Source organism: Lissotriton vulgaris, chromosome 1_1 (genome assembly GCF_964263255.1).
Source record: "Lissotriton vulgaris chromosome 1_1, aLisVul1.2, whole genome shotgun sequence".
In the NCBI taxonomy this organism is placed as follows: Eukaryota; Metazoa; Chordata; class Amphibia; order Caudata; family Salamandridae; genus Lissotriton; species Lissotriton vulgaris.
Window position 1 is genome coordinate 743876156 of NC_141685.1, and position 24451 is coordinate 743900606.

Consider the following 24451-nt stretch of genomic DNA (forward strand, 5'->3'; position numbering starts at 1 on the left):
GAAGCCACCTACAAAGAATCAAGAAAGATTCCAGAAAGGCGACTGCAATAGTGTCCTGGTGCAAGCACCCTTACCGCACCCAATGACGAACCGCTATTCCACAGACAGCTCAGACCGGAGGAATTCCCGATGCTGTGCGTTGCAAAACCTTCCTCCTTAAGCTTCCGCAATCAAATCTCGCGAGACAGCAAAGGAGCATGGGAGCGGTCGTTTCCCCACTGCATCCTGACGGGAACTGTAGTTCCTACCGCAGCGCGATCGTGACAGATGTAGGATTACTGGGAAGGCCAGCAGGGAGCTTTGACGTTCACGTCCTGTCGGCGATGTTGCTTGGCATGGCCCCCAGAGAACTCTGATTGTAATCAACTCATGAAAGCTGTGCTTTAAGTCATATCAGTTCATGTAGGCAGGGGTGTGGCGCGGTCAGCAGATAGGGGGGAGGTAGGGAGCCTCAGATTTTCCAACAATTACGCTGGCATATCTTCTAAAATGTATTACTTGGGAAGCAGGACATGAGGGAGGCTTAAGGGGCAGTGGAAATGAGTGTGGATTGTTTGAAGTGAAGTCGCAATCACTCATAACATGGAGACATGGGGGCCATGGCCCAAATTAGGCTCATAACCCGCGGACATCGCTATCCAATGCCAGGGGGCCGAAAACCAAGGCTGCTTAGACTTAATTCCACCTGATGCCTCTTTAATCCACCACTAGACACCCCCTGCCTCTTTATCTCTTGCAGATGTTTTGCATCCCTTGCCTCACCCTCTGTCAAATGCGTTTCTGTCTTTCTCTTCCCCCTTTTCTGTTTTTCTTGGTCTTACTGTGGATCACCGTCTATTGGGGTAAAATTAGTGCAGGTTCCCAAAAATGAGTGTTGGTGGGCTCCACCTGCAACCACCAGCTCAAATTAAGCATTGTCTAGATACCAGGCAAGAGCAGGGTGTCCTACGCTTATTTCAGCCGCGGCTCCACTAAGCTTACGGAGACAGACAGTGAAAACAAAAAAAGGAGTAAACATAGCAGGGCTGATTGGGACATTATCCATGTTTTCAGGTTGTGGCAAAACATGAACAGATTGGACTGAAGGAAGAGAAAGAAAACAGGAAATGTGGGAAGTTGTTATCATTGGACCTATCATTCAATCTAAACAGAGCTACAACAATCCCAATTCCTACCGCCTGAGCCTTCCTTCCGTTAGCAGAGAGGACAGCAGGTTTTCTGGTAGTGACAAGGCCTGTAGAACCCCTCCAGCCTTTGAGGTAGAGATGGAGGGACCTGTTCTCGCACAGCCCTTATCTAACCCTGCCAGCTTTCACTGAGCCATAAAGTAAGAAAGGTGTATTCATTGCGGTCCTCCTCCTCCTGTCTGTGCAGTACCACCTGACACCCATGACTTCTTATTGTCCTTGATGCTGAACTGGGGTGCATATAGTGGGGTCTGGTGGCTCTGTGGACTAATGGACAAGGGCCTGTGTCACAAGTTCAAATCCCAGTGAGTCCACTCAGCCCTTCAACCATCTGAGGTTGATAAAATGAGTACCAATGAGTTAGGTAACAATAAACATGTTATTCAGCGCCAAGATGCCTACGGGTGAACGTGCACTTTATAAATACAGGTTAAGTTCTTGATTTCTAGTTCTGTCCCTGTGGGTACCAGTTAGGTGTATTACATATAGAGATCATGACTAAATTAATCTAAGTCTTGAGCCAAGGGATGCGGATATTGTAATACAATGTTAGGTGCCTCTTGTTTCCAGTTCACAGATTCTGGTCCTGTATCATTTGGGACTTTGAACTCTCTTCTCTGGTTGCTGTTTCTTGGCAATTAATACAGGGTACAGTGAATAAATACCACGCTTACATACTGCACGTGGCGTGCAAATGTATTTCAGTTCCTGCGATTTGGTGTCAATCTTTGGCAAAGAGCCCAATGGTTCAGAGTAGATACTAACGTCAGACTAGAAAGTGCAGGTGTAATTCCCAACCTCAGTTAATTTATCTCTCTCCATGTTCAGGACAGCTCTGGACCTTTATTGTCATCAGTGGTGACTGTATGTGCCAGTATGCCATGCAGTTAGGATGAAAGTCCAGATATCCCTGTGGCAGCTGTACTACCCCGTAACCTATTGATTTTCCACCCTGGTGTACCACTGTTTGCTTTGTTTTTCTGCTTTTCATCAGTGTCATCTTAAGGATTTTGGGGGCCCCGGGCAAGACATATTTGGGGGCCCTTGTATGGAGCATGTTTGATTTTTTTTTACCCATTTCCTAATAATTCAAGCCCACGTGATGCCAAACAATAGTACATTATATGTTAAACTTAAACAGGGGCATCCAAAACCAGTTGATATATATCTTGCTCGGAATCCCAAAAATTGTTAACAAAATACAGAGTGGAAAAACAGAGTCAGAGGTAGAGTGGGCAAATAAGGAGTGAGATTTAGAAAGAGAAACAGAATAGACAGTGGTTAAATAGAGAGTAAGTTCGCTTTCCCAGACGGCCCTATGGAATGTGGGGGCCCTGGGCAACTGCCCACTTTGCCAATGCCTTAAAACATCTCTGCTTTTCATTTATTACTCAGGCCCCATGCCATCTATGGCATGCACTCTGCTTATAAAGCAGCAGCTAAGGTGTCCTTCCTTTCATACCTCTTGAGTAATTACAATGGAGACAATGAGTAACTGTCTATTGGTGACAGTGAGATGCAACTATTGGGTCTGCCTGATGTTCCTGTTACAAGGGATGGATGCATTTGCTCCAGTGGTGAATCAACCCTCTGCCTCTGGAGTTCCCGTGTTTTGGCTATGTTTGCCATTGTTCCTCCCTGGAGGCTCGTTGCTGGCCGTGGACATCCTCACATCGAAGGATTGTCTTCTTAGTTAATTTATTTCCCAAAATTATGCCTCTGGAAAACTTTGTTTGTTAACTGCCTGACTGATTGCTGAAAAAAAGATCCAGTACAGAATAAAAATGATTCTGATAATGCAAGCTCATGTGAAGGTCCTCGAATCAAGCTGTGTCTGGATCCCTGTCCCACTATCATGAAATCTGGATAGGTGTTTGACCCTGGTGGAATCTACACCTGATGTGTCTCTGTTTGTAGAACTGCTTGTGCCTTTTTCTCTCCTGCTGGGTTTAAAGTTTTGCCCAAAGACAGTTTGCTGATTAGCTGCCTGAATTATATACATAAATCTAAAGCTTGCAATGCTCAGATTAGACCCAGTAGTCCCTCCAAATAACATGCAGACTACTCGGTATGAGTTGAATCAATTTAATGTAGTGTTGGTGATGCCCATGTGTGACTGGAAAGTCTCAAATAGTACCTGGTGGTGAACTGTGTAAAAGGCACTGACAGTTCACACAACTCCTAGAGAAAAAATCACCCTTGTCAATGGTTTATCGAAATTCATCTTCTACCTGCATGTTGGCAGCCTGTCCAGACCTAATCCACTTTTCTATCACTTTTGGGAGGAATACACTCACCCCAACAGTATGATTAGAACAAAAAAAGATGAATTTTTAAAAGTAGAATTTTCAGAATAGTGGCTTAAGATCTGGCTTTACCATTGAAGATGACTTTCAATTGCAATTTGTTTGAGTATACCTGCTCCCAATCAAAATATATCACTTATTAAATGCAATAAGGTAACCCCAGGTTAGGCAATAGGAGAGATAGGTCTTACAGTAGTGAAAAATGACTTCACTACCAGGACATAAAAAACTTAAACCCACATGTCCTACTACTTAATTACAATTCACGCTGCACTATGAACCTTTAGGGATTACATTTTGGGTGACATTTATGCATTAAAATGGAAGGTTGCTGCCTGGCAAAAGTTTTATTTTTCCACATCAAATGGCACTTTGCACTACAGGCTGCAGTGCCAGTGCCAGGTCGGAGACATCTTTTAAAAAGCTATGTCCATGGGTGGCACTATGAGTGCTGCAGGCTCCCTTGTAGCATTTAATTTACAGGTCCTGGGTACATGTAATGGTGTTTACTAGGGACTTACAAATAAATTAAATGTGGCAATTAAGTGTAAGCCAATTTGAAGGGGAGTGCACAAGCACTTTAGCACAGGTTAGCAGTGGTAAAGTGCAAAGAGCTGTAAAGTCAACAAAAACGAATTCAGCAAAACAGGAGGAGTGAAGGCAAAATCTTTTGGGGAATACCACACCAAAGATGTCAGGTCTAGCAAAAACAGAGAATCAAAGGGGAGGAGTGTGAAACTAGGGGTGGGAGATATATTCCGCTCTGCCGGCGGAGTTGGCAGACTTTTGGCTACTTCGCGTTACGCTTGTAACGTGAAGTTCCAGTCAAATTCTGCCAACCACTGCATGGCATAGTTTTTTTTGCATGCTGCTTGTTTACAGTAAGTTGGTGAGCACAAGCGAGATTTGGCATCCCCTACCTTGATTCCCAGTCAAAAGTAGGGCCCGATGAGATTTCTCCAATGCAAAAGGTATCTTTCAGCTATTTGGTAAGTGAAAGCCTCTTGTGGAACATACCAAAATCTTACAGTGGATTTGGAGCCCACTGTTAAACCAGTCAGCCTTAGGGTGGTCTTCTCCCAGACTTTTTGCTTTCCTCTTCCATTTTGCTGATCTCGTTTCTGCTGGCCTTAGAACTCTGCACACTTTACCACTGCTAACCAGTGCTAAAGGGCATATGCTTGCTCCTTAAAGTTATAACATAGTAACACTGGCTTATCCCCAGCTGACATTTTTAATTAACTTATCAGTCTCTAGTAAAGTAGTACTACTTGTATCCAGGGCATGTAAATTAAATGCTACAAGTAGGACTGCAATACTTATTGTGCCACCCACTTAAGTAGACCTTTAAACATGTCTCAGGTGTGCCAATGCAGCCTGTGAGTGTAGTTTTTAAACTGCTCCATTTTGAACTGGCAAAATAAACGTTTAGCCAGTCCCAAACCTTCATATATATACACTGTATAAAATACTATGTGATCAAAGCTATGCCTAAACAGCGTAGAGGAGGAAACAGGGAACAAATGTTTAGACAACTAGAGTCACACACTATATTGGAATTAGACTGCAAGACCCCTATGGTCCTGAACAATAATGAAGAGCTCCACAACTATCTATAACATATATATATTTTTTCTATATAAAACATGAAATCTTTTATGAATTCTTACTCATATAGGTTTTAATATATATATATATGAATTATAGTTTCATAATCATGTTTTAGCATAACATTATAGGGATTTAATTATTTATTATTGTTACATTTTATCAGTAATTTGACCTAAGGATCTTTTTATGATAAGTTATGTAGGAGTATTTTTTTAAATATCCTATTTAACTTTTTATGACGATGCCAATGAGAATGATGTCTGAAATACAATCCCTTCATGTTCCTATTCCTACAGATTACCATGTTTCTAGATAATGATTCAACCTAACTATCTCAATTTTGATGACCACAAATACCATCACTTAAGACAAATATACATATATCTCTCTCTGGAGTCTAGATATAAACATAAGATGGCTATCTTGACAGAACTACACATTTGCACAGTGAAGCACTTAGCACTTTTTATAGCACTTATGCACTTTTAGTTATTTATCAGAAAGAGAGCACACTTTGCAAATTTGGAGATAATAAGGCAATAGTGGGTATGTGCAGTATGCTTTGATAGCTAATATAGGAGAGACATTCCCAATGCTACATGATTCCCTAGAACAAAATGATATCTACGGAAATGGGAAGATGTCTTCATCTGCAGTATCATAAACGCATTTATGCAGTCAGAGAATACAGAATAATGATGAGGATATACAAAAGTTGCGATTGTAAATCCTTTACCAAACTTACATTTGAACAAAATTAAGATAACCTTTTGTACTTTGCACATGTATATATTTATTAATGTTAATAATATATTTATTGTGCTTTTACTCGAGTAAATAGGAATATTCAAATAATTATGAATATTTCTTCTTTTAACATGAGTAATCTCCGTAGACATCAAAACTGACATACTGCTAGTGAGTAGTCTTTTCACTATGCCTATGCTCCATCACGTCACATGGTGTATCACATGTTGTATTTTAAAAACCATGAATGTATAGCGTTTTCCTTATGTGAATAAGGTCACAGGGTGACCGAAACGTTATGGCATGAAGGAAGGGTAAAATAAATACTACAAGCAAGAAAAGTGGAGTTTGTGCTCTGTTGGAACCGCCCTAATAGTGGGACGGCGGGAGTGATTTGGGAAACGATATATATATAAATATATGTATATATATATATATATATATATATATATATATATATATATATATATATATACTCACATATATATACATATGAATATATGATATATATATATACATGTATTGCTCTCTCTTCGTTCGACACCACTCACGCAGCATCACAGTCAATTCTAGGCTGTCCTCCAAAACGAATAAGTCAGACCCAGTATATGGTGCAGTGCTTTTTAATCCAGTTTACAGAATAAAACCCAGCAACCCCGCATGACGCGTTTCGCCTCTAGCTAGAGGCTTGATCACATGATACATTGCTTGACATAGATGAGGGTATTTATGGAGCACAAAAGGGGTGGCACTGTTTAATACCTTACTATTCATTTTCATAGTATAGCAAGTGTCCATTAGTTGTAACATAAAGGGCATAGTGCCCTAGTTTAGAAACATCGCTTGGTCGTGAACTTGTGCAAAATACATTTGTTGTGCAAAAGTATGCAATTATAAATTATCTCCATATATACAAAACTGTACATTATAAAAGACTTAGAAAAAAATATGATATATATAAATATGTATAAAAAACAATTCATAATCATTGTTATATGCACACTATTTACAATAAAAGACAAAGTGTCAATATAATTTCTTCCATAAAATTGCTACCTAGCTACAAATATTATTAGCAAAAATGAATTAAACAATAAATATCAAGTCCTGTAAAACCTCAATAAATATTGTACAAAAAAGACACGACCAATTAATGAATTATATCTATATACAACTAAGAGGCACAGTTAAGAGGCACAATTCAATCCAAAAAAAGGGGAAAACCGGTTACATATCATTATGAAAAAGATAATCTTCTAAACATTTCATATGAACTCCAACTGTATACTACATATTCCTCATCTAAAGTTTCCCTAAACTCTATGTGCAAAAAAGTGCAAATGTGTATTTAATAACTTTTGTTTTCTATGTTTAAAAAAATCATGGAAAAAAGGGAAATGTAGGAGGAGGAGGTTGTTGTATCTTCTTGTTTGTCCTCACATCACCCGAGATGTTATCATGCTGAATCCCTTTGACAGACAATATTCATTATTCATAAGAACTCATGCATCCAAAGAGGTGCGAGATGCACCATATCTAAATAACTCATTCTAGCTCAGATATATTATTTCTCAATTTGTTGTTTACAAACATGTATACAAATCTTCGCTTGCATTAAGGCTCCGTGGGGCCTTGCTGTCGAGTTCTATTATATACCTGGTCTCCAATAATCGGAGCTGCGCATCTCTATCTCCTCCTCTCTTAAGTGGCATGACACAATCAATGGCATAGTACATTAAGACAGAAGGGTCACTGTTATGCAGACTTTCAAAGTGGCGGGCCACTGGGTATGTCTGATCTTTTCCCACAATGGCTCTTATGTGCTGCAGTACCCGCTTGTGCACAGGTAGGCGTGTACTACCCACATACCGGAGGTCACATGGGCCTTTCGAGGAAGTTACTTACTAACTTGTCTCCCATCGAAATGAATTTTCTAAAGGTGATATTGGGCTTACTCAGTACATATTTACCAATAACAGGATCCCCTGTTATTAGATTCCAATTTTTATAGAAAATCCGCCTGTACATATATAAATATAATATATATTATAGCAACCACTCGCACCGACAACACCAGCAATCCTTCCTCCACCAGGATTTCACCAGTAATGGAAACGAGAGCCAACCCAAGCTTGAGGTGAATGATATTATTTTAATTTTTCATCGCCACTAGCATAACCTTTTGACCTGCCCAGAGGCCTTGATCACATGACGCCATAAGAGGGGGGGCAATTAATTTTAAAGTGCAAGTTCAAATGATTTTGTTACATGATTGGTAGGTTTTCCCGGCAGTACAACTAGACATAGAAGGCATACTATTTAAAACACATATTGCATCTACATGATATAAGTACAAAAAAATATTCATATAAATCATTCAAATGTCATGACGCAATTTAAAATTTAGTCTGTACAAGAGAGTATTTAAACAAACCCAGAGGAAAAAAAACGGGCAAATTAAATGAGTCGCCCTGCAGTTCATACCTATGTTAAAGTATGTACCATTTTCCTTAGTATAAACAAGCCCACAATGAGGCTTACGTACAATAATATAACCCAAGTGGGTAAACTGGTGCCATTAGAAGATTATCGAGTCCTCTTTTTTGTGTCATTGCGTAACTACCAATAAAGTGCTCAATGCTAATTCTTGTATTCATTACTGCAGAAAACCTATTCAAAGCTACAGGACTATTTTTCACAACAATGCAACCTAAATGGTTTAGAAAAGAAGTCCCTGAGTCTTAAAAAGCTGTTTAGCTATATAAATTTACAATTACATGTAAAATTTTATGAAAAAAGAGAAAAGTGTAGAAAACATAACAGTGTGAGATATTAATACATAAAAAAGGGAACAGTTCCTTAGTTTAAAATTGCTATTTAGCAACCTACAAGAACATTCTAACCGGGATTACTGGACTGTGCAAAGGAGACACTGGGAGAGCAAACACCTTATTTTTAATTTCAGCAATGGGTTAGTTCTAAAACCCCTAATTTCCCAGAGGAATTACACGTGATGGTGAGGTGTGGCTATACTCATTTTGCTGGTTCCGGCGCTACTGATTGGGAAGCTATAGATAGGTGTGAAAATCTACACTTGTGTTGAGACCTAAAGGTGACTTGCAATCTAAGTCGATTATGTATTTGGTCTCAAGGGCTCTTAAGATCGCTTCACGATTTCCGCCTCTCCGGAGGGGTGGGACTGAGTCAATTACAAAGTATTTAAAAAACTGACTTTGGTTTCCATGATGATCTTTGAAGTGGTGTGCGATGGGATAAGCGGCATCGCTGGTGTTGATGGCCCTTATGTGCTGGAGTATCCGCGTGTGCGCCTGCAGCTTAGTGCTGCCCACATAGCGCAGGCCACAAGGACACTCCAGCACATAGACCGCGTACTCCATCTTGCACGTCAATTGTTTCTGAATCGGCCGGAGGACCTCAGAAAATTGGGTTGAGTATTCTGTTTTGTTCACCCCATGTTTACATGCCATGCACGTGGGACATTTTCTAAAACCCTTGATAAATTTAAACCAAGGGGTATTAGTTACAACCTCCGGACTGGATTTAACCAGTGCATCACTGAGAGAGCACGCCTTCCTGCACGAGATTTCTTGCCTTGGTGGCATGAGATGACCTATTACTGGATCGTTGTAGATCAGATTCCAGTTCTTGGTGACAATCTTATGCAACTCCTGATACTGCTGATTGTACATCAGAACCAGTCTAACTGGCTGATTGGCATTCTCAACCTCTGCTGCTTGTGATTTCCTCAGCAGCAGGGCCTCTTCTCTCGGAATGGCATTGACCTTTCGGATAGTCGTGTCCACGGCGCCTCTGGTGTACCCTCTAGCAAGGAAACAAATTTTACTTTCCTCCTGAGCTAGCCCACATTGAGCTTCGGTGCTACAAATGCGTCTGATACGCAGCATCTCCCCATATGTGATACTGCGGATCAGATGTGCCGGGTGGTGGCTTTTGGCATGAAGCACCGTGTTTCCCGCCGTGGGCTTTCGGTATAGTGTAGTTTGTAACCTGTTCTGGTTGATTGACACCTCCACATCTAAGAAGCAGATACTCTCCTCCTGACTCATGTTGTGGGTGAAGGCAAGGTGGAACAAATTAACATTCAATTGAGCAATGAAATCAATCGCCTCCTGCTGGGTACCCCGCCATATCAAAAAAATATTGTCAATAAAACGGTACCAATGTACCACATGTTCAACAACCACCGCATGGTGTGTGCCAAGGAGGACCTGCCTCTCCCAGTAGCCCATGTGTAAGCAGGCATAACTGGGAGAAAAGCAGGCCCCCATAGCCACTTCCCTGATCTGCTGGAAATATTGGCTGTTAAACTGGAAAAGTTATTATGCAAGCAGAAGGAAATCATCGTGGTCAACATTTTGTTATGTTCAAAATATTGCATTGGTCTGTTGCCCAAGTAGAACTGTATCGCCCTTACACCGTCCAAATGTCGAATACTGGTATACAATGCTGAAACATCCAGCCTGATTAGCCAGTACTCGGGTTCCCACTGTACAACATCCAACTTTCTCAGAAAATCCCTAGAATCCTGTACATATGATGGTAATGGTAAGAGCGTGAATATTTAGCGGCCGTCTTACCGCTGAGAGGCACCACTCAAGAGAAGGAGGCCATGGAGCCGCATACAGGGTTCCAACTGTGGGACATCGCAAAAAGGATGTTAATACGCTGCTTTGCTGGGGCTTACTGTAGCATCTTAATTATCAATATATGAGCACCACAATCATATGGACTACGCCTCCCATAAAGCAACGCATAAGATCATGTTGATTAGTCAATCCTTGGCATGCGATATCGGCTTAAAATAGAGGCGGGACAACATGGTGTTTCATGGACTGTATGCCGCCGAGGAAGGGAGATGCCCAAAACGCGTCCGGATGAATTAGCCCACATCTACTGGCAAAAGCAAGTGTTTGAACCTGAATAAAGCTTGTTGGGGAAAATCATTTGTGGTGCTCGAGTACTTCTTACTTGTTTGGACACTCCCCAAAGAGCATGAATATTTATCGGCCGTCTTACCGCTGAGAGGCACCACTCAAGAGAAAGAGGCCACGGAGCCGCATACAGCGGCTTCAACTGTGGGACATCGCAAAAAGGATGTTAACACGCTGCTTTTGCTTCGGCTAACTGTAGCTTTTAATTATCAATATATGTGAGCACCACAATCATATGGACTACGCCTCCCATAAAGCAACGCATAGGATTATGTTGATCAGCCAATCCCTGGCATGCGATATCGGCTTAAAATGGAGGCGGGACAACATGGTGTTTCATGGACTGTATGCCGCCGAGGAAGGGAGATGCCCGAAACGCGTCCGGATGAAACAGCCCACATCTACTTTCAAAAGCAAGTGTTTGAACCTGAATAAAGCTTGTTGGGGAAAAGCATTTGTGTTGCTCGAGTGCTTCTTACTTGTTTGGACACTCCCCAAAGAGTGTGAATATATATATACATATATATATATAAATATACACATACATATATATATATGTATACATATATATATATGTATACATATATATATATATATATATGTGTGTATGTATATATATATATATATATATATATATATATATATATATATATATATATATATATATATATATATATATATATATATATATATATATATATATCCCTAGGATAGGCGCTGGAAAGGCCAGAGGGCAGGGTGGGGTGTATTTAAAAAGTAGGACATGCAATTTTAAGTTTTACATGTCCTAGTAGTGAAATACTCTTACATTCGTTTTTCACTACCGCCAGGCCTTCCTCTACCATAGGATAACATTGGAATTACCTTATTAACTTAAATTAACTGTAATTTCCAAATGGGAGCAGGTAACCAGTTTGGTGACTCTAGAATCGCAATGAAAAATCACCTCTAATGGTAAAGTTGGATTTTAAATTGCAATTTTTAAAATGCCACTTCTAGAAAGTTGGCATTTTCTTGCCTAAGCCATTTAGTGCCTGTAGTCTGCCTCTGGGCACCTGACTCAGTGTAGCTTGTAGTGTAGTTCCTAGTTTCCCACTAGGCCCTGCGCATTGGAATAACATAAACAGTAGTATCGACGTGGAACTGGCTATATTCCAGGCCTCCACTGACTATGCTAAACTTAATTGGGTTGTGTTACCAACTAGCTCAGAGGTCACTGGAAACTTTCTTCTCTGCATAGGAAGTGATCAGCTTCCTTGGCACAGACAAGAAGGGATTCAGCTTTCCAACAACCGTGCAACATGACAACTTTGCTCCTCAGATCAAGAGTCGATCTCTAGGGTCGTGTGAAACAATAGACATAGATTTCACTCAGTCAGTCTAGTGCAGTTTACTTTCACAGTATGTAGAGAATAGAGAGACGGGCGTGTATCAATAAAGGGTTAACATTTATTGAACAGTCTTTCTTCTCATACAAGAGAGATGTATTGCCACAATTGCAATAACTGTTATTATAAAAAGTACGTACAGTAAGATAAGAATAGCGAAATAGAACTGTAAAAGCATTGATATGGTTTCTTAGCCATACAATGGTTTAAAAGTAATAAAACATATATACAGTCATATATACATTAGGCTAACATACTCAACTGGTGCTTCTAACTAAGCCTACCCCGGTGTGCCTGACCTAAGCCTAACACGTGAGAAGGGGAGTAAGTAAGTAGCTTAAAGTTAAGTTGGTTTTGCCAAGGTTTGTTTCAAGAATTCTCTTCTAAGGGTTTAGTCAACACCATACCTCTGAATAGAATGATGGAGGATTGGTATCTCCTTCAGGGGTCTCTCTCGATATCCCAGTCACCCGCGAGGGTAAACCGGAAGCGCCGGGACTGGATTTCTCTGCACGAGAAAGGCAGCGGCTTCTCTCAGCGCGTCTGGAGGAAGGAGGGGTGACAGCGTCCGCGGGCAGCTGGGCTGGATGTCTTCGCAGAGGACGGCTGCACGGCTCCTCAAGCGTACTGCACCATAGGTCGCGCTGTAGCGGCGATAATGGTAATCAGTAGCTTCACCACCACAGGATAGCAGGCTGCAGCGACAGGCAACGCTCAACAGCAGTTAGCTTCGCTCTCACAGCTCACAGCTTCGCATTGCTTAAGGCAACGTTGGTAATATTTATACCTGACAGGTGCCGGGTTTGACGCAAGTTTGCTGGACATAAGACGTCAATTAAAGATGTCACTAGGAAGTGGCAGCTATCAGTTGCTCATTAGAGTTCTATTACTAATCAAAACATAGCAAGCGGGGATTTCCAGGTTTGCTAAGTTTTTATCTTGTTGAAGAACTCAGAGTGTTATCTAGGAATATCAGATAGTGACTGCTGCTCTGTCATTGCACTAATTGGTCGCAAAGGAAGTAGCAGAGAGTCATGCTGGAATGTGGCTCTGTGGCTCTGCTCGTGTGAGGCCAGAGATGACTTTACAGAAAATCGCACTTGAACGGTTATGCCAATATAGGGAATAAATGGATTTATAGCCGAATAGGGGCATAAGGTCACAGTATCGATCAGGAACCTAGATAAGCACATGACACCCACTCCACGAATTCATGTCCATCAAAATTACTAAAACTAAGCAATTAGATGTATGTGTAACATTGTGTAACATAGCCCACCCCAAAATACATAAATGCATTCGAAATAGGCGTACTTGTAATACATGGAATTTAGGTACTGTACGTTTTTTAAAAAGCATAGTAATCATTCAAAAAATTATTGCATATGAAATCAATGAACGATTATGCATAAAGAATTACACATGAAGTATCTCTGACAGAAGAAATGCGAGATAAATCATCACATAAAAATGCATTGTAATAACATGTGTGCTAGAGGCTGGTGTTATGTTGTTATGTCTCTAGATGTGTTTAGAAATAGAAGTGTGAAGCTTCTGTTCTCTAAGAATAGTTTTTACGTTAAGCAAAGAATTGTTTCGTGCCAAAAGGAAAGGGTCAATATTTTTTAAAAAAAATTGTCCAATTCAAAGAAAAATCAGTTTTCCAAAGCTCCTGGCAGTTTCATGTTGATCAAAACTGAAGGCCGAATTCAGAGTTCATGGGAACGCTGTGTGTCGGAAAGCTTCTCAAAAGTTATTGTTTCTCTGTGGGTGAGAACATCGTATCAGACAGGCTCGCAAAGAATTGGTCTACAAAATCAGGTGATAGTTCAACCAAATTAGATAGCGCTGAAACTTGGCAGGTGTGAGAATGATTGCTGTCATCGAAGACAGGATCAGCAATGCTCACAGAACGTTGTACCTGGATGATGTTGCTTTTGTCACTCGCTCCACTGTTACCACTTGGCTGTAGTACAGGAGTCTCCACGAATGCCGTCATCAGGATTGGTAGCCGTTGGGGACAACACAATGCGTGAGCCGTTATTGGACTTAGCAAAGTATCGACGTCCATTGGTACTGCTGATGGAAGTGAAAGACAGATGTCCAACACGCATTCCTCGCCGCAAAGCATACACCGTAGCACAGGTAAAATGCAATTTTGCCATATTGGTCTGAATGAAAGGAACCAGGTCATGTTTAGATCTCTCAGCCTGGCCAATCCGAGGACGTTAGTTATCCTGTCCCTGTAGCGCATTGCTAGGATTGTCTCTTCCATTCCCATGGGAGCTATGTCTGAGCCGAGGTTTGCCATAACGTAGCAGGAGGGTCAAAAATAGAATCCCTGCGATGAGTCCAAAAAATAGTGGAATACCACCAAAGATGGAGTGCACAAAATTAGGAAAGATTCCCAAAATTGCCTGGAAGGGTGTTAGCAGTCCCGTAAAGACTGTCTTAAATATGCCTGGGATGCTTGTAGCACTAGACATGTTAAGGAGTTGCTCGAGTATTTGTACGAAATGCACGGGGCAATTTGTTGATAAAAGGTCATGGACCTCAGTAGCCGTCCTTGCGACTAGAAGATCATACGTCTCTTTAGATGACGTTATAGGCACTGTTGTCTGTAAAAGCACAGATTTCATTTTGCTTAATGTATCAATTCGTATAGAATAGAGATTCAGACGAGGCCAGAGGGGAGTCACTGTGTCTGGAGGCCCGCTCGGGAACAATGCTTGCATGCAACATTTGACCATGGACGTAACTTCTACTAGATAACTTAGTCCGGGCGCGAGGCCACAGCACCTGTGATCCGTTCTTAGAATGTAACTCCCGTTTGCGAGTTGCATAAAGAAGGGCTCTATCTGAGTTGCAGGTGTGACTAGCTGGTGGCATGAAAGGTTGTTTGAATTGCCATCACATGCTCCGTGTAAATTAATACCCTGACACAAAAGTATACCGCTTAGTGAGTGTTTACAATTTTCACCACTAAGAAATACATTTTTGTCGCTGTCACTATAGCAAGAATGAGTGTATGGTAATTTCCATTCGGATTTTACATATCCCTTACCCAATTGTTCATACTGGCCAGCAGGTATGTATTCAAGGCATTTATGAAATCGGAAAGTTGTTATCGGAATTGTGATAATTCCGTGTATTATCCATTCAATGACAGGGCTCTCTGACATTGTCAATGGTAATCTCTCGAGTTTCTCGATGCTCAAGATTGTATAGTCTGCTCCTTTCTGTGCCAAACTGATCTGTTTATCAGTAAGGTTAAAAATGGAAAATAATGACGTTGTGTTTATCAGACGCCAAGGCACATAGCCTGAACGAAGATTTTGCAGCGTCCAGCCTAGTTCTATAATAGAGCGTAATTGAGACTGGCCATGTTGTAACATTAGCAAATCTCTGTCTATCACATCAAAGGCAGATGATACAATATTGTCCAAAGAATATATTCTGGAAGACAGAGTCATTAACCCATTGTCTACTACAGAAAGTGATTTTTCCAAATTAATACGATCAATTTCTCGTATCTTTTCAGCAGTTTCAATTTGCTTTACTTTCCAAGCCTCGTTGTAAGCAGCATAGATGCTGGTCGCTATGAAACGCTTTTGACGCTGTTTGCGTGGTCCAAGAATGAAATCGCGCAAATCAGCACCATCTTTTAATAAAGACAAGTGTTGCTTAATTTCAGCCAGTGTGGATGTAGTTAGCCATTCTAGGCAGAGTTTGCCTACACTGTATGTGGTTATAATTCCTGGATGTTGTCTCTGGGAATATCTTGAGTCTAATCTGGTCATTTTTAAACCCTGTGTTTTATTCAGGAATCGATCTTGACAGCTATTTGTGTCTGTAGGCCAGATTAACCACTTTTTCCAATCAGGATGTGTTCTGTTGAAATGTAAAATGTGTGACACGTCTAACTCATTATCTGCAGTTGTATTCTCAGCTATTGGTTTTGGTATAGACGGTGTTTTCATTTCTTTGTTCTTAGCTAGGCCAAGACAAGATGTTTGGTGTACAGTGTCATTTAAAAATAACATTTGTTCCGGTATCATGCAGGTTCTAAACAGTGCTTCTATGCCTTGCACCTGCCAATCTTTTGTACCCCAAATTGTTTTTGTTTCAATATTATTTTTCCAATAATCAAAACCAATTGTCATCATTTTGTCATAAAATGCTTCTGAATATATCAATTTAGAATTTGTCAGCATTGTTTTCATTCCTGTTTTATCTAACAGTTTATAATAAAACGTTTCTGCATCACTGGTGTTAAACCCTGAAAAATATTTGAATTTCTCAAAAAATGCTTTAGAACTGCTTTTTGGTGGTGTAGCACAATGTTCCCATTGATTATACATAAAAACATTTCTAGGCTGTGCAGATTTATGCAAGTAATGATCCCCATAGTGGGTGTAACAGAATAACTGCTCATAACTAGATGAACCTTGTAAATAATCATGATCTGTGAATCTAGCTGACATTACTAAATCAGACATCATGTCATTAATACTGTTAAAGTCCCAATCATCAGAGAATGTACTTGGTGTCACAAAGTCACTTAAGGAAACCTTTAGTTGATGAGGATACTTCAGGATTTCGACCGGACCATAGATCTCATAGTCTGTTTTCTCCCATACTACCCCACCAGGTATTGGAATTGCTGTGACATTTACTGTTGACAGTTCTCTTTTCTTCACGTGGGATGATCTGTGTGGTTTCAGGACTAGGTTGATGTTCTGACTTGCTGTGTCCATTGTAATATATTTTCCTTCAATGAATTTTCCCAAACACAGTACCATGATGAGCCAAAGCAGGAGGAAAAATACACCTAGACCGAACCAGAACTCTAACCAAGGGGAAATAAGGTAGATTTCCTTCAGTTGATGAAAGAGTTCCGTTGCTTTTTCTTTAAAAGACTTTTTTGTTTCTGGCATCACTTCGGGGTCGTTAAAATCTTCAGAGAAGTTGTCGAAGTTGATGAAATAACCAGAGGCAGTTCTGTCAATTGATGGGATTGTTCTTTCAATCTGTCTCTCGGTAGCACTTTCTGATGCCACATCATTGTAGACTGGTGTTGTTTCTTGACGAACTGTTTCAATCTGTGTTTCAAGAGGCACGAGTTCCATGGCTGTATTGCATAGTCCTTCATTGTGCACTGCAGGCTGATCGAATGTGATTAGTCTTTCAGTTTGAACCTCTTGGATTGTTGCAAGTTTGGGTATTCTGTTGTTTCTTGGGAGTCCACTGGGCCTACTGTTGATTATAGGCCACATGCTTGTGGTTTTACCAGATCGATGGACACGACTCTGTTCTCCTTTTTACCAGCAAGGGGCGGTAGCACAACTGATCTTGTTCCGGTGACTGCTAAGACAGGTACTGCTTTTCTGTAAGAAGGCCCAAATTCCTTCTTCACCGCGATCTTTTCTCTGACTAGATCCCCAATCTTTGGAATCCAGACAGGCCTTGCTGGGGCTGTTGCGGGTGGTGCCTCGTCAGTGGTATTTGGCTGTTGCTTTAACTTTATGTTGCTTAATGATTTTCTTGTTTCATTCAGTTCCTGTAAAACAGCCAAACGGTCTTTTACTTCAAACTGCTTTGTTTCTTCTTGTACCACTGACATCTGACTATCGAGGTCCTGAACGCGCATTCTTATTCCGAACAATAGTTCGTATGGGCTGAAACCTTTTAGAGAATTTCTTGGCATGTTGTTAAGACTAGTCTGGACACTTATTAAATGTTTGACCCACCCAGCGCCTGAACCTAATACCTTCGCTGTTATAGATTGCTTTGCGTCCCGGTTTTTTCTTTCTATCACACTATTCCCTCCCGGGGTATGACTGACAAGAATACCGCAACCCAATTCCCATGCTGGCCATGGCCTCCTTATAGGCTCGAGAGCTGAAAGCAGGACCCTGGTCAGAATGGAACGTGGTAATTGCGTATATGCCGATATGGACTCGCTAATCTTTTATAACCGTTCTAGCGTCAGCCGAGCGCTGGTGGCCTCATTATTTTAAGTGCATTTCGTCTTAACTATTAATAGGACGCAGGACGGGGTGTAGGCAGTGTTACGCTCTTTCTGATTGGTAGCCGGTAGCAAGGTTCGCTACTGCGATCCCTATTGCAGTTTTCACAGTTGTTTGCATATATTTGGTGTTCTACACTCATTCCCGGCCACCAGAATACTGATTGTAATTCAGTCAGTGATTCCTTGATCTCTCTGTGCCGTAGACCCAAACCCATGTGTGCGTCTGCTATTAAAAATATTCTCCTGTTCATGTTTGGAATTACTCTGTCCCCCACTCCAGGGATTCGAGCAAAAGGAACGGAGTTTGCATCGATGATGTATGCATAATTGAGTGGATAGTTTACGGGTAGTGCTGCACAGTCGCCTTTTACGGTCGTTTTTACTGCCAGCATGGTTTCCCCGTCTATGTACTTATCTGTACGCTTTTTTGTGGCTACGGAAGCCGGGTTAGTTGCTTCCGCGGTGGCTGTATTAGCCAATGAATTCCCTGCAACGTGAACGCCATCACGTTGAAGACTCTGTGCGTGAATCACGTGAGTCTTTTGTAGTTCTTTATGAAAAAGAGCTACCTGTTCCCAAAGCAATTTATGCTTTATTGTGGCACCTGTGTCATCTTTGTAGTCGTTTTCGATCCAACTCTGCAGTTTGTTGTTGTAAGAGTTGACGCAAAAATGAGAATCGCACACTATAAGTGTGGGGAATTCGCGTTCTGCATTTTCGAGCGCCATCTTTAAAGATCTGATTTCAGTTCTCTGAACCGAACAGTACTTTACTGATTCAGTTTTTGTTACTTTCGGTCTGAATTTACCGCACAGCCAACGACCTTTAATAATCGCACATGCTGCATCGTAGGATTTTCTCTCTACGTTGAAATGCTGTACAAAGCTATCTGTATAGATTATACATGCGTATTGTGGGAGAGGCAGGATTTCGATTGGCAGAGGATATTCTTCTTCATATTCTAAATCATTCAGTTCTTCGTATTGCGGGGCGAAATAGTATTTCACATCTTCCGCTCCTAGAGAATCTATGCACTGTATCCATTTTGGATCCAGTGACACTGTAGGCAGGTTTACTGGGCTGAATAGCGCCTCGAAGGCGGATTCCGCTGTAAGGATATTAATCCGTTTGCCGTGTGCTAGTTCTCGTTCATTTGCTAATGCGATTTGCACTGCGTTCACAGTTCTTTCTGTGCGACTGAATGTTTTTTCTGCTTGTGTGTACAAGTGAGACTTAATTGAAATTGGTACCTTTTCTCCCTCATTAGAGGTTAGGTACGTGAATCCGCATCTTCCTGGGATGACTCGGATTACAAGATCGATCGTGTTGTCACGTGTATCTAATTTAGTTTTTGCTAACATGTCTGTTTGCAGTGATCTCAAAATTTCTGTGTGTTTTTGAGTCCAATTGATTTGTTTTAAATCAGGTTTTATTAGTTCGTAGAGAGGTTTAACCCTCTCTGCGTAATTTAGAATGTAAGTTCTTCCGAAATTCAGAAAACCTAGTATTGATTGTAAATTCTTCAGCGTTTTTGGAGCTTGGAGTACAGCGCACTTCTCTAAGAAGTTGTCCGCTAGGCTTTTCCCTTCACTTGATAATTCGTACCCTAAAAATAGTACTGTCAGATGGGCAATTCGGGACTTTTTAAAGTTGAATTTGTAACCCTCTGCTGCGAACCCAAGTATAATGGTGTTCACTCTTTTCAAATGAGTATCCAAGTCGTCGTCTGTGAGATAAATATCATCTACGTAAGACAATGCTTCATCATCATAGATTTGTAGTAACTCTGTTACCCTAGCTGAGAATAGTCCTGGGCTGTTCTTGAACCCCTGTGGGAGTCGACAGAATTTTTTCTGTGACCCAAATGCGGAGAAAGCGGTCAAGTATCTGCTTTCTGGTGCAATGTTTTGACAAAAGAAACCATTAGAAATGTCTAATGTTGTTTTGTATTTTTTCCTAACTATGTTATTCATTAGGGCTGCACTATGCGAGTTTTGTACTGCAAAAGTTTTGCAACATGTATTAAGGTGTCTGTAGTCCAAAACTAGACGATATGAATTGTCTGGCTTGGAGACAGGAAACAAAGGATTGTTCATTTGAGAGGTGCATGTTTCAATCACCCCCTGGTACTCAAGTTGATCTAAGATCTCCCTGACCTGTTTTTTAGCTTCTTGCTTTATGGGATACTGCCGTTGGGCAGTTGGTTCACTTTTTAGTTGGATTTTGTGAGGTGTAGAATCCTCATCCCATCCTACATGATTTTTATACAATGCAGGTGCCTGGGCTACAGCCCATTTCCTTGCATATGTGTATTTTTTGTGAATCGGTATGTGATTCGAGAAGGCAGGCATAATCACTTCTTCGCCACGAGGGCACTCCCTGACAAACTCCGGGGGCCAATCTTTTTCAGCTAACAGAATATCATAGCCTTTTGAGAGCTTATCCCAAAATAGACCCTTCATTTTCCTAGTCTTATCACCCTCTATACGCAATGTTATTTCGTATATTTTATGGGGCTCGCTAAGTCTGGCGTCGGCAGTTTCAACCTGAATGAATTCATTCGTGTCCACTGTCTCCAGATGACTCATCAAGATCTTGCGCGCTATACTGATCTCTGCTGCACTGTCCAACATTGTCAATGCCCACTCCCCGTTTTTCAACTGTGTCCTCAGTATTCTCGGCATGGTTGATTATTCTAATACTGGCTACCTTCTTTTTCTGAAATTGAGATTTCTTATTTTGAGCAGGTTCCTTGTCTTTGGACTTGGTGTGCTCTCCTGGGTCTGACCGTCCTCTTCTTTCCGAATTCTGTGGAAAAGATCGAGAGGGACGTGTATCAATACTTTGATATCTATCAGTTTTTTTTATATTATCCCTGTTTCTAAGGTTATATCTTTTCTCAGAGGGCTCCCGTTGGGGAGACTGGCGTTCTCGAGTCGGAGTTCTCTCCCTCCGTCGAGGAGACCTTCCTCTGGACTGGAAAACTTTTTCCTTGGGAGTGGATTGTTTATTTCCATCCCAGCTCTTTTTAAGAGTGTTTGAATTATTTTTAATAAATAATTTTTCTGGATTTTCGAGCAGTTGGGGCTTAACTGGTTTTCCACCCAAGCTGTCTCTACCTAATTCTTCATAGCATTTTTCTATGATTTTTGCAAGCTCAACAGGATCTTTTATATCTGTTTCCCTCAACTTCTGGCGAATCGCCACAGATGCTGCTTCTCCCTTTACATTGGCTAATAATATAGCCGTGACCTGCTTGAAATCTTTCAGTAATTTCATACCTAGATTTAAAGCTGGTTCTGGACCGAATTCATTTTGAATTTGTTTTAGCACGTCTGGTATTACCGCCATAGACAGAACACCGTGTGTTTTTGTGTAAATGGAAGCAAAGACTGTACCCCAAGTGTCACAGTCCTCCACGTGTGGTGCGATTCCCATAGGAAGGCAGATGGTCAAGATTCTGTGTTTCTCAATAGGGGTAGTATCAGGAAATACTGCCTCTATTTGAGTGATTTTCTGGGCTAACCAGAAAGGAATTTGTTCCCGTTTTACGGGTGTTTTACCAAGACATGACTGTATGTTCTGTGGTGTAATTTTATTTGTGTTCCCCTGATGAGGGGTCAGCTGGTGTGAATTAACAGCTGGCTGGACTGTTGCAGTCCGTATTACATATTGGACTAATTGCCTATGTATTTTTATTAATGTGTTTAGCTGTGCTAACAGCTCTTCTCTAGACATTTTTGCAATGTCAGGATGTGGTGTGTAGCTGGCTAGAACCGGCCACGTGGCTCCTGGTCTACCTAGTGGACCGAGCCTGGTTATGTGATCATTGTGTTTTAGGGCGCCATTAAACCAGAGCAGGTGCTCTTGAAATTTAAGTGGAATTTCAACCTCCTCGAAAGGGGCGTACTCATCCGGAGGTTCCTCTATTTTGTAATAGTGAAACTCTTGTGTTATAGCGTTTACCGCTGGAAAGTTTATCCATGAATAGAATACCTCTGTCTGCCGATACTCGTGAGCCTCTATCACGAAAATTACTGTACCACCTTGAGGTGGCAGTCCGTTTTCTATAAGTTTTAAAGTTATAGATCTTCTTAACTGGACCGGGATGATAATAGCATCCGGGTCTGTTTGTAGGAGACTCGAGTCCTCCTCTATTAGCATGGAAGCCAGCCTAGCTGTTTCCCTTTCTTCTTCACTGTCTGTCATTTTAAAAATGCAGGTTTTGCAGAGTAGGTCTCCAAGGAGACAAAGATTAGATGCACAATATTTTGGAACACTGTATCCTTCAACGTTGAATAAACCAGAGCTTTACATAGGAATCTCTTCCTACTAAGGTCGGGCGGATTTTAACCTTTCACCCACTCCAGACGTCTATTGGAGTATTTACGGGAGAAAGGGGTGTGAAATATGCACGACTGAGTTACTCTACAAGTCTTACGTTAGTTTATCGCCTTACCAAACGTTGGGCGCCATGTAGTGTAGTTCCTAGTTTCCCACTAGGCCCTGCGCATTGGAATAACATAAACAGTAGTATCGACGTGGAACTGGCTATATTCCAGGCCTCCACTGACTATGCTAAACTTAATTGGGTTGTGTTACCAACTAGCTCAGAGGTCACTGGAAACTTTCTTCTCTGCATAGGAAGTGATCAGCTTCCTTGGCACAGACAAGAAGGGATTCAGCTTTCCAACAACCGTGCAACATGACAACTTTGCTCCTCAGATCAAGAGTCGATCTCTAGGGTCGTGTGAAACAATAGACATAGATTTCACTCAGTCAGTCTAGTGCAGTTTACTTTCACAGTATGTAGAGAATAGAGAGACGGGCGTGTATCAATAAAGGGTTAACATTTATTGAACAGTCTTTCTTCTCATACAAGAGAGATGTATTGCCACAATTGCAATAACTGTTATTATAAAAAGTACGTACAGTAAGATAAGAATAGCGAAATAGAACTGTAAAAGCATTGATATGGTTTCTTAGCCATACAATGGTTTAAAAGTAATAAAACATATATACAGTCATATATACATTAGGCTAACATACTCAACTGGTGCTTCTAACTAAGCCTACCCCGGTGTGCCTGACCTAAGCCTAACACGTGAGAAGGGGAGTAAGTAAGTAGCTTAAAGTTAAGTTGGTTTTGCCAAGGTTTGTTTCAAGAATTCTCTTCTAAGGGTTTAGTCAACACCATACCTCTGAATAGAATGATGGAGGATTGGTATCTCCTTCAGGGGTCTCTCTCGATATCCCAGTCACCCGCGAGGGTAAACCGGAAGCGCCGGGACTGGATTTCTCTGCACGAGAAAGGCAGCGGCTTCTCTCAGCGCGTCTGGAGGAAGGAGGGGTGACAGCGTCCGCGGGCAGCTGGGCTGGATGTCTTCGCAGAGGACGGCTGCACGGCTCCTCAAGCGTACTGCACCATAGGTCGCGCTGTAGCGGCGATAATGGTAATCAGTAGCTTCACCACCACAGGATAGCAGGCTGCAGCGACAGGCAACGCTCAACAGCAGTTAGCTTCGCTCTCACAGCTCACAGCTTCGCATTGCTTAAGGCAACGTTGGTAATATTTATACCTGACAGGTGCCGGGTTTGACGCAAGTTTGCTGGACATAAGACGTCAATTAAAGATGTCACTAGGAAGTGGCAGCTATCAGTTGCTCATTAGAGTTCTATTACTAATCAAAACATAGCAAGCGGGGATTTCCAGGTTTGCTAAGTTTTTATCTTGTTGAAGAACTCGGAGTGTTATCTAGGAATATCAGATAGTGACTGCTGCTCTGTCATTGCACTAATTGGTCGCAAAGGAAGTAGCAGAGAGTCATGCTGGAATGTGGCTCTGTGGCTCTGCTCGTGTGAGGCCAGAGATGACTTTACAGAAAATCGCACTTGAACGGTTATGCCAATATAGGGAATAAATGGATTTATAGCCGAATAGGGGCATAAGGTCACAGTATCGATCAGGAACCTAGATAAGCACATGACAAGCTGACAGTTGGACTTTGTGTATTCCTCCTAGACAGCCACACACAATAGGGAGCCCAGGTGTGCTTAGATGGTCCATCATAGGCAGGATGAAAGGACGGAGCTGGGCCAAGTCCTACTTACACTTCAATAGGTGGTGTTCTGCCTCCACATAAAGGGCTGCACACACCCTGTAGTTAGACTGGAACCAGGACAGGGAAGGCGGGTGTCTGAAGACTTC

General features: G+C 41.5%; 1 protein-coding gene across 2 annotated transcripts in view; it reads left to right on the forward strand.

Moving 5' to 3' along the window:
* CACNA1E (calcium voltage-gated channel subunit alpha1 E) overlaps positions 1–24451 on the forward strand; it is a 1936751-nt gene that overhangs the window by 647633 nt on the left and 1264667 nt on the right. The window lies entirely within an intron of this gene.